The 10533-nt window shown below is 39.5% G+C and overlaps 1 long non-coding RNA gene across 1 annotated transcript; it reads right to left on the bottom strand.

Moving 5' to 3' along the window:
* Nucleotides 1-5098: 5098 nt before the first annotated feature.
* LOC106726197 lies at nt 5099-8985 on the bottom strand. Its single transcript, XR_001362219.1, has 3 exons — nt 8882-8985; nt 5860-5863; nt 5099-5110 (listed from the first exon to the last, which is right to left on the bottom strand). It is a non-coding gene; the product is annotated as an uncharacterized LOC106726197 (long non-coding RNA).
* Nucleotides 8986-10533: the final 1548 nt, after the last annotated feature.

The raw sequence follows: 10533 nt of genomic DNA on the forward strand, positions 1-10533 counted from the left end.
AGTAAAGGAGTAAACAGAAAGCTAAATAATTTGTATTCTGAGTATGGTATAATCTTGATGTCAAATCTAAAACAATAATCATGAAATAAATATTTTCACTTGGAAAGATGAACAGCCCAGCAGGCATGGCTCACTGGTTGAGAATTAACCTATGAACCAGGAGGTCAAGGTCCATTCCTGGTCAGGGCACATGCCTGGGTTGCAGGCTAGATCCCCAGTGGAGTGTGTGCAAGAGGCAGCAAATCAGTGATTCTCTCTCATCATTGATGTTTCTATCTCTCTCTCCCTCTCCCTTCATTAAAAATATACATATTTTCAAAATAACAAATAAATAAAAAGATGAACAGGTCAGAAATTTAAAAAGTAGATCAAGTTAACAGAATAACTTACTACTATTAAATAGGATTTATCATAGAAATGAATACATTATTTTAATATTATAAATTACTAACATTAAATATCACATCAATAAAGTCACCAAAGAAAATACCTTGAAATTATGTTAGTAAGCATTAAATACTCATATTAACATGATTACGACTATTTTAAACCAATAGCCAACAGCATTCTTAACAGTAAAACTTTAATGGCTTTCTCATTAAAATCAGAAACAAAGCTAAAATTGTGGCTATCAAAAATTGTCATGTTATTCATGAATTATTGCTTATACAGTTAAGAAAGGACAAAAAGGAGAAAAAACAATTATTTTGAGAAGGAAAAAACATTACACATTTTAAAACCTAAGATCATTAATTGAACTAATTAGGAGCTAAGCTTGTGAGCTAAAATATAAATCTAACATTCAAAAACTTTGTTTTAAACCATCAATAATTATTTAGATTCAATAAAATAAGCTAATATTTCAATTGCAGTGGCATCAAAATATGTGACATACTCTGGGATAAACTGAACAAGTTCTATATATAAAGAAACCAAAATTCTGCTGATACATTTTAAAAGACTGAAACTAATACATATGTTTTTATGAACTTAGATGAACTTAGATGGAGAAAATAAACAAGTTTTAAAGCCCAAATAATACAATGAGTTTGGTTTTGGCATGTAGTAGACAATATCAAGGTTATTCATAAATCCTGCTTGATAATATATGCTTTATTTTTCAGTAAAGCAAGTCTCAGAAGGATCAAAGAAACTTTAATAAATTATTTAAAAAGTAGTAAAATAGATATACTAAGTATTTGATTTTTATATATTAAGAGAGTTTAGCATCTTAAAAGCAATGGAAGAAACCAAAAATTAAAGGGTCCACAAAGTTGATTTTCTCCATTTTAGATAATCTGATAACCATAACAATATAATCTGAAAATATTTCAAAGAAATACGAGGAAGGATTACTATTTTCATCTATAATGAAATCATATAATAAGAAATTAAACTTCAGTACAGAGTTTTAAACCTCAACACAATCATATTAAACAGAAGATCTAAAAGAGGAAATGTTATAGCTAACAAATTATTAGAAAATGAATTAATGTTTCTAATCAATGAAATGCATAGTTTTTAAAGATATTATTCTCATTTCAATCATGAAAGATTCATAATAAAAGTAAAGGTATCAAACACAAGGAAGAGTACACTGAAGCAGCACTCAAAAAGCATTATACATTGTCACAATTTCTGCAGAAAGCTATTTGGTGATATTTATCAGAAGCTTTCAAATTGTTCATGCATTTCACATGGTAATATGACTGATAGCAATCTATCCTAAAAAAAAACCCAAAAAACTAATCTGACAAGCCATTGGAGAATTAATATAATAAAAGAAAATTGAAAAAATTAAAATCAGGGATTAGGTAAAACATAATATTCCGACATGGTAAAGTTTTAATATAAATAGAGAATATTGCTATTTTAATGTAATATTAAGTAGTAAAATCAACTTTATATATATATATACATATCTATACTAATAAAAGGGTAATAATATGCTAATTAGACTGGACATCTTCCGGACGTCCTTCCGGACAAAGCCACGGTGGTGGGGGCTGACGCAGAGGTGGTTAGGGGCGATCAGACCTGCAGGGGAGGGCAGTTAGGGGCATCAGGCAGGCAGAGTGGTTAGGGGTGATCTGGCAGACAGGCAGGTGAGCAGTTAGGAGCTAGCAGTCCCAGATTGCGAGAGGGATGTCTGACTGCCGGCCAGATTGCAAGAGGGATGTCTGACTGCTGGTTTAGGCCTGATCCCAAACCGGCAGTCAGACATCCCCCTAGGGGTCCTAGATTGGAGAGGGTGTAGGCTGGGCTGAGGGCCCTCCCCCCCGTGCACGAATTTCATTCACCGGGCCTCTAGTATATGTATAAAACATTACGAAAGAAGGAAATACTGTTTAGCATGGTTATTTCACTATTATGAGAATGAGCTATTTTCATTCTTCTTTATATATTTTTATAGTTTCAACATTTTAAAGCTAGCCAAACAAATATCCATCAACAATATTTACTTTTGAAAAAATTTAATCATTGTTCAGTGTAGAACTCAAACTCTTCTACTCTTAAAGAGTTCCTATCATAGATGAATGATTTGATTTTTTACCAGAGGAATTGCTCAATCCTCTGAACCGTAATTATAATTCGTTTATAAATTTTGTATTTTTAACTGATTGCATTTTTCTTGCATAGTATTATGTGGGTAAGTCTCTGTTCTCTACATTAAAATATATTAAAAACAGAAGTTGTTTCTATTATGGTTTATCACTTCATTTTTCAAACAAATATGGAAATTGAATATATACACACAGGTCTTGAGATATGACATATAAAAATCACTCTGCAGAAAACACATATAATGGGTGACCCCAAGTGGCAGGTGTATAGGTAGCCAAAATGTGGGGTTAAACTATGCGTTGTGCCATTTTCTTGGGGGGAGAAGGAGGAAGAAAAGACATTATGCTTCTGCTCTCCCAGTTCCTAAATTATAACATCAGACCTGACCTGTCCTTTGTGATGTAACTCCACATATTCAACATGATCTTGGGGGTCTACCACTAGTCCTGTCGACACCTTAAATGCAACACCTAAGAAATTGGATGTTAGATCCATTACCTATTAATCTGTTAATAATGCCTTGGTATAGGAAATAATCAAAGGTCCTATGGATCTGAGGGTCTCATAGAAAAAAAGTAGACTATGTACATGGTGAATGATGGCACAGGTAAAACGTGTGTTCACTAATCCCACAGAGATTGTTTGGGCTATTCAGAGGAGAGAAATAGCACATGCTTGGAGAGGAGTGTCGGGAGTGGCAGAGGGATAAGAGAGAGCTTCGGGGACAACGAAGGGGATGCTGGTGAAATGGAATTTTTGGACTGGAACCTGGATTCTTTGTCCTCCGGAATCGAAAAATGAATCCATGGAAAGAAGGTGGTATAGCAAAGGTGGAATATTATTGAAGAATAAGTACAGACTCCCACATGGGGAGAGGGAAAGAGTCCCACAGAATGGACTCCCACGTGGGGAGGGGGAAAGGGTCCCACTGAGTTCTTTTTCCCTGTGGCTTAGAAAGGCTACAGATCCTGGTGCCTTGATATCCCCTCTGATTGGTCACTATTCCCTTAGACTGGTTACTATAGTAACTCCTGAACCCAAAGGTCAAACACCACATGGAACATGTGATGTCCTCCTCCCTCATTGTTCTTTTCTTCCTTTCTTTCTTCCTTCTTCTTTATTTTGTAAATATAGACCTTTTTGGCTACTTCCAGCTTCCTTGTCTTATGTGAATGCAACTGTGGCTGCTCCCTGCACCTGACTTCCTTGTGTTATGGAAATATACCTTCTCTCAATCTGTAGCCCTGTGTTTTTCCATGAATCCCAATTCTAGAAATTCCCTAAGCCTGCCTATATCCCCCTAAAATTCCTGTTTCACTGGTGTTATCGGATCTGAATATGAAATAAAAGGAAAAGGGCATTGTTCAGGAGTGGATATGCGGGAGAATCACACAAGCAAAAGCTCAGTATGTGAAAAATATAGGCACGATTGTCAATTGCTTTGGCTGGAATGGAGAGTCCATGAAGGAGTAGAAGGACATAGCATTGATGCTACAAAGGGCACAGAAAGCCAAGCTTCTAACCCGCCCACTTATAGCAGCTATGTGGGCACAGGTACAACATCCATCCTTGTTGGTAAAATGGAGTAGCAGGAGTGTGAGGATTAAATAAATCCTGTAAATTTCCCAGCATGTCTCCAGCTCCCAAGACACAGTATCTCTCCTTTCTTCAGTAGGCACTGTGGGGCCACTGAGGTGACCAAGCAAGAGAGAGTCCAGGCCAGAGCTGTGCCTCCTGACAAAATAACCAGGCAGCCGCATGCTATGTGACATTATAAAACAGAAACACAGGGAGGAAGGTCTGTGTGTGTGTGTGTGTGTGTGTGTGTGTGTGAGAGAGAGACAGTGTGCTCACTCCAGTTCTTGAACCTGCCTTAAACTGCACGAAGCCAAGATTTCACCCAATTTGTTTCTCTGAAGAAATTCTCAGCATGTTACATAATACTAACAAGTACAAGGTTCCCGAGAAGGATCGTTAAAAATAATGTGTGATCTGGTGTAGACTAAGGCACTTACTTAATATCTTAACACATGATGAAAAAAACTTATGGGCAGAAGTGTAAGGGTTGCAGCTAAAACTGAATATGCTCATTTAGACAGACTGAAAGGAGCATTTAGCAGCCTAGTCTGAGCCAGGCTAGGAAGCCACAGTGGCAGAGAGGCCACCCTTGCTCTGGGCTGCAGGAACGGGGTTGCTCTTTTGAAACAAGGATTCAAAACAGACAGGGACGATACAAGGCAAGCCCAGATTGCCAGTGGCACCAAACTGATGTCCTGGTTTGTCTGTGTAGTTAGGGAAGACTTCGCTGTAAACAAACTGCTCCTCTTCAGATGTTTCACATCTGCTCAGAGAGGCATTACTGGCCTCTTTGCTAGGACAGGTGTATAGCAGGACCAACCCTAAAACACAGTTATTCTTCTCACATAACTAAAGGAGCCTTAGAGAGCAATCTCTCCACAAAGGGAGGAGAGATGAGGTGAAGATTTAGAAACGTTAATACAAGGTACCAGTGTGATTGGTCAACTCACAAATGAGTCTTCTAAGTCTTACTTATCATGTCAGCACACGAGCAAATTATTTTTCTTCTTGAAAACATCTCCTATCGCTCCCTCTTTAATCTCGATTATCCCTGTTAATACTATTCATGGTGTAGTAATTCCAAAAATGCCACAAGGAAGCTTTTACTATTGGCTCCAATTGTTAATCTCAATACTGTATCACCACTTACTCAACTGTGTTAATAGATGTACCACCTTTCTGACAGACAGGGTTTAAAGTCTATGAGGATGAACACTCATATTTATTAACTAGAGAGTCAATAAATAAATAGAGTAGGGCAGACTAGTGTTTAATAACACCAATTGTGTTCAAATTCTGGCTCCACTACTTCCTCTAATATAATGTCCCAAGCCTCTCTATAATTTAACTCTCATATTTGGAAAAGTGGGAACAATAAAAATAGGGACCTTATAGGATTGTCAAAGCACTCCGTTTCTGGTACAAATTAATTACTCAATAAATTCTTGCCCTTGTATCAGTAAATATTTGCATGCCTACTATGTGTAAGACATAATTTGGGCATTATACATATATTATCTTCATTTCTATAAGTTCTATTATCATCAACTTATAGAAAAGAACATTGAGGCATAGAGACTGAGGCTTATGCCAGGTGATTCAGTTTGAGGTGGCTCAGTAGGAATTCAAAACTATGAATTTCTGATACTCAATATACTCCCATTTTTCAATAAATCATACATCTATTTTTTGCTATTCCATTACTATGTTCCGGACAGTGCTATATTGAATTTTCTCTTTTAAAATCCTCATACAGCCCTTGCTGGGTGGCTCAGTTTTGTGGAGCATCATCCCATGCACCAAATGTTTACAGGTTCCATTCCAGATCAGGGCACATAGCTAGGTTGCAGGTTCAATCCCTGGTTGGGGCACATACTGGAGGCAACTGATCCATGTTTCTCTCTCACATTGATGTCTCTCTCTCCCTTCCTCTCTACAAAATCAATAAAGTTATCCTCAGGAAGTATTTAAAAAATTCCTCATACAAACCTTATGAGATAGGTCTAATTGGTCTCAGAATAATCTATAATAATAAAAGCATAATATGCTAATTAGAATGGACAACCTTCCGGATGAAGCTGGGGCTGGGAGGGAAGCCAGGGTCCCGGGTGCTAGAGGGAAGCTGGTGCCGGCAGCCGGGGAAGGAAGGCCTACTCTTTCACAAATTTCGTGCATCGGGCCTCTAGTAATAATAATAAAAAAGCACAGAGGTAATTTACTTGTCCAAAGTTGCAAATGTTGTAAGTGGGACAGCCAGGACCTGCAGCTCTCTTTATATACCTTCACAGCATTGATTAATGCATATTTCTGGTTGTATACTATATGTCAGACTCTGATCTGGACACAAGAGATATAGCTTTGAACAAAAGAGATAAAATCTTGGCTTTCACAGAGCTTCTATTTCTGGGAGGACACAATAAACAAGTACATCTGTAATATCTCATATGGTATTAAGTACATAAAATTCAGTACGATAAAGGTAATTGGAAGAGTTGGGATACAGCCTATGGACTCAGAGTTTAGACTTCTATATAGTCATTGGGAACAGCCCTATGAATTCAGTGACATTTCAGAGAAAAGACCTAAGGCTGTGAGAGACTTTCATGTGTCTGCAGTCAAATGAGAAAGTAAGGAAGTGGGAGGAAGCAAAGTGAGGGTAGTAGATTAGTAGGGTTCTCTAGGCAATGCTTAAAAGAACATTTTTATCTGCATGAAATGGGAAACGAGTGGAGACTTTTGAGTGAAGAAATAATGCACAATAATAATATATATATATATTTGATATATATATCAAAGTTAGGAGGTTATTGTAGTTTGTTCAAATGAGAGATGATGGTCAATTGTAATAGAGCAAGAATGGTCAAAAGAAGTCATATACTTATAGATAGAACTATAGTATATTTTGAAGTTCACAGGACCTGCCAATGGATTAATGTGGGACTGTGAAATAACAGAGAAGTCAAGGTCTGATCCACAGGAGTGGAAGCACCATTCAGTGAGAGAAAGAGGACTGCAGGAGGAAGTTTCAGAGGAAAATTATGAAGATTTTATTTGGGGCATGTAAAATATTAACACGCAGGTGTTTAGTGAACAGTCAGTACATGAGATATGGGGAAATAAAAGGGTTCATACCAGTCAAAATACTTCATTATGCAGCAGTTAACTGGTGACTCCCAAACCTCCACGGCCCACAGTGAGCACATTTTTATTTCCCACTCAGACTACATGGCCACCTTGGAGCTGGTGAGGTTCTGCTCCAAGTTGCTTTGTTTCTGAGACCCAGGCTGACAGAGCAGATCTGCTAACACATGTCCTGTCTCATCGCAAAGGGAAAACACATGATACATCAGGCATTGGCTCGTAAAGCTTGCAGAGGTGACCAACATAATTTCTATTCTATTTCATTGGCCAAAGCAAATCACCTGGTAAAGTCTGACATTGTTAAAGTGGAGAAGTGTAATTCTCACCTAGAGAAGAGGAGAATGACAATTTAATCAACTACAAGGATAAAGGATAGGGATTTTGGCAATATTAGCATAAAGACACCAGCTAAAGTCATAGTCTGGTGAGATCACCAAGAAGAACATAGGAAAGCATAGAAGTCTGATGCCTGGGGCACTTCAGATTTTAGAGGTCTGGATAAATCAGGAAAATAGTCTGCAATGAAATTGTCAGTAATGTGGGAGGAGAACAGAGCTTGGTGTCCTAGATGCCAAGTCAAAGAAATGCTTCAAAAATGAAAGATTGATCAACAGTGTGTTGATCAAATACACTGAGGACTGGGAACTGACTACTGTATTTAGCAATGTGCAGGTTATTTGTTACCTTGACAATACCAGTTTCTGTAGAAGGATGATTCAAGTGGGTTCAAGAGTAAATGGGTGGAGAGGAAATGGAGTATAAACAACTCTCTCAAGGAGGTTTGCTATAACACAGCACAATGTCATCAGCAAAAAGCTTCCCCTCTTCCTGGGAGAAAAAGGAATGCAATCAAATCAGCAGTGCACATTGATAGAAGCTTCTAGTTCTTAAGAAAAGGATAGATGTCACAGAAACATCAGCAGCCATTTATTTTGTGAACTCTTGGAAGACAGAAGAAATAACTAGAATAACACTTGGGAAATAACACATTTATTTTAAAATGAAGTTTTATCTATTTGTTCATTTCAATTTATTCATATTGACACCAGACAGTCTTATAATAAATCATTCCTTGACTTTCTTGAAAAACTATCTGTATTCCCCTCCAGTCCTTTTATGAGACTTAAGTTTTTTTCTTCTAAAATAATATGTATTGTCATTGTTTGTTTGCCTGTTCAGTTGTAGATAAGCACTAGACTAGGGAGATTGAGACAATGACTATCTTGTGGCACACCTATTATTAAATGTATAACGTATAGTAGTCTCCTAAAATGCTAAGTTAACAAATTAAATCAATTCACATTTCCAGTTCTTTGTCCATTTCTTGTCTGGATTTTTCTCTTTATAGAACTGTCCCAAATAAGCTTCTATTTCTTATATATTTAAGGCCCGTCACCTATGTCGAGGTGGGGGGTTCCCATATAGGTGCTGCTCCCAAGTGGGACATGCACAGGTGGTCTGGACCATCCGCTTGAGGCTTGCGCCAATACCTTCTGGTCAGACACTTTCACAGAGACAGCACCGAGATCTGAGCCGAGCCGGAGGAGAAATTACCAGACAAACAGGTTAGATGCAAGCACACAGGGGGGTTATTTACCAGTTCCTGATGGGTCTCAGATGCTGGGAAGGATCCACCGGCGATGCTCGCTGACACACACAAAGGGGTAGATGGCGCCGTTGGCTGCTGGCTCTTTCGTCGATCTACAGTTAATTGGGCAGTTTTGTGCTGGGAACCGAGATGTGAGCACACACAGGTCCTCAGGCTCTGGCGACAGGAGAGCTGTGAGAGCTGCTGGGTTGATCAGACTGTCTGGTTATATCCCCCTCTGTAGGCGCGGTCTTCTCTGGTGTGTGTGTTATCAGTGGCTGCCATGTGTGGATCCACCCGGGGTCTGCTAATCTATGGGTGTGTACAGGCTTTGGGTGTTCCCATTAGATAGGTTGTTTCCCAGTACTAGTGGGGTTACATGGGTGCATTCTTGGGTCTCACACAGTATTCCTATGTTGGGGTCCAACCCCAGCAGGTCCAGGGGTCCCCAAAGGTGTGGACGGAGTCGGCGAAGAAAGAATGACACGGAGACGGCCTTCAGTTGATCAGCAGCCTAGTCAGGACCTCTAGCCAGGATCTCCAGCCAAAGTTCTGGTCGGGATCTCCAGCCAAGTTCTGGTTAGGAACTGATCAGGATCTGATGTTTATTGTCTTGTTACATCTGTATTTATACCAGTCGATTTTAATCCTGTCAATTTCTATTGCAAAGGTTAGGGCGTCTCTTATCTCCATTCCGGGGAGTAAAGATTATGTAGCTTAAGCGTGATTGTTTGTAGTTAAAGTGATTAACTACCCGCCTGGCACTTAGTTAAGGGGTTGTATCCCCTCCCTAACCTCAGGGAAAAATCCCCACCTGGGGAAACAACCTTTCTCGGAGAGGTGACCTTGGTTAAAACACATGGCGCTAAGGAGAGCAAACATATTAAGAACAATGTGCTATATATGCCAGGTCCCTTGAAACATATGCTGTGCAGATGTTTCTTTCCTGCAGCGACTGTGTCAAGCAGCAAGGATGGACCGGCTTCCGGCATTCCTATATCTAACATTAGGCACTATAATATTTACTATAACAGTCCACACAGGGTTACATGCTTTAAGTCTTACATTCTAAGGTCCTAACATTAAGTACCATAATGATTACTATAACAAGAACCTGACTGTTTTCTGGATTTTGATTGTCACAAGTATATGGACTTTCTCCACAACTGGACAGCTCACAACACACACCAGGGGGGCATGTTTGGTGACATCAGCACCTTCACATTATGATGCAATTTTTAAATATTTAAATACAATGGGATAATTGGTTGGTCATCATTTACTTATCAGGAACCTTCCTCATTTGTGTTTTCATGTTTTCTTTATCTCTACTAAATAAGCCAGAAAAGCCAGTCCTAAATTATATAATACTAGAGGCCCAGTGCACAAAAATTTGTGCACTTGGGGGGCGGGGGAGGGGGGGGTCCCCCAGCCTGGCCTGTGCCCTCTCGCAGTCTGGGACCCCTCGGGAGATAACGACCTGCTGGCTTAGGCCTGCTCCCGGGTGGCAGAGGGCAGGCCCAATCCCTAAGTGCAGCCCCTGGTCAGGCTCAGAGCAGGGCCGATTGGGGAGTTGGGGCGCCGCCCCCTGTCATGCACAGAGCAGGGCCAATCGGGGTTGAGGAGCTCCCCCCTGTCACTCACAGAGTAGGGCCGATAGG

This window comes from Myotis brandtii, unplaced genomic scaffold (assembly GCF_000412655.1).
Source record: "Myotis brandtii unplaced genomic scaffold, ASM41265v1 scaffold105, whole genome shotgun sequence".
Lineage (NCBI taxonomy): Eukaryota > Metazoa > Chordata > Mammalia > Chiroptera > Vespertilionidae > Myotis > Myotis brandtii.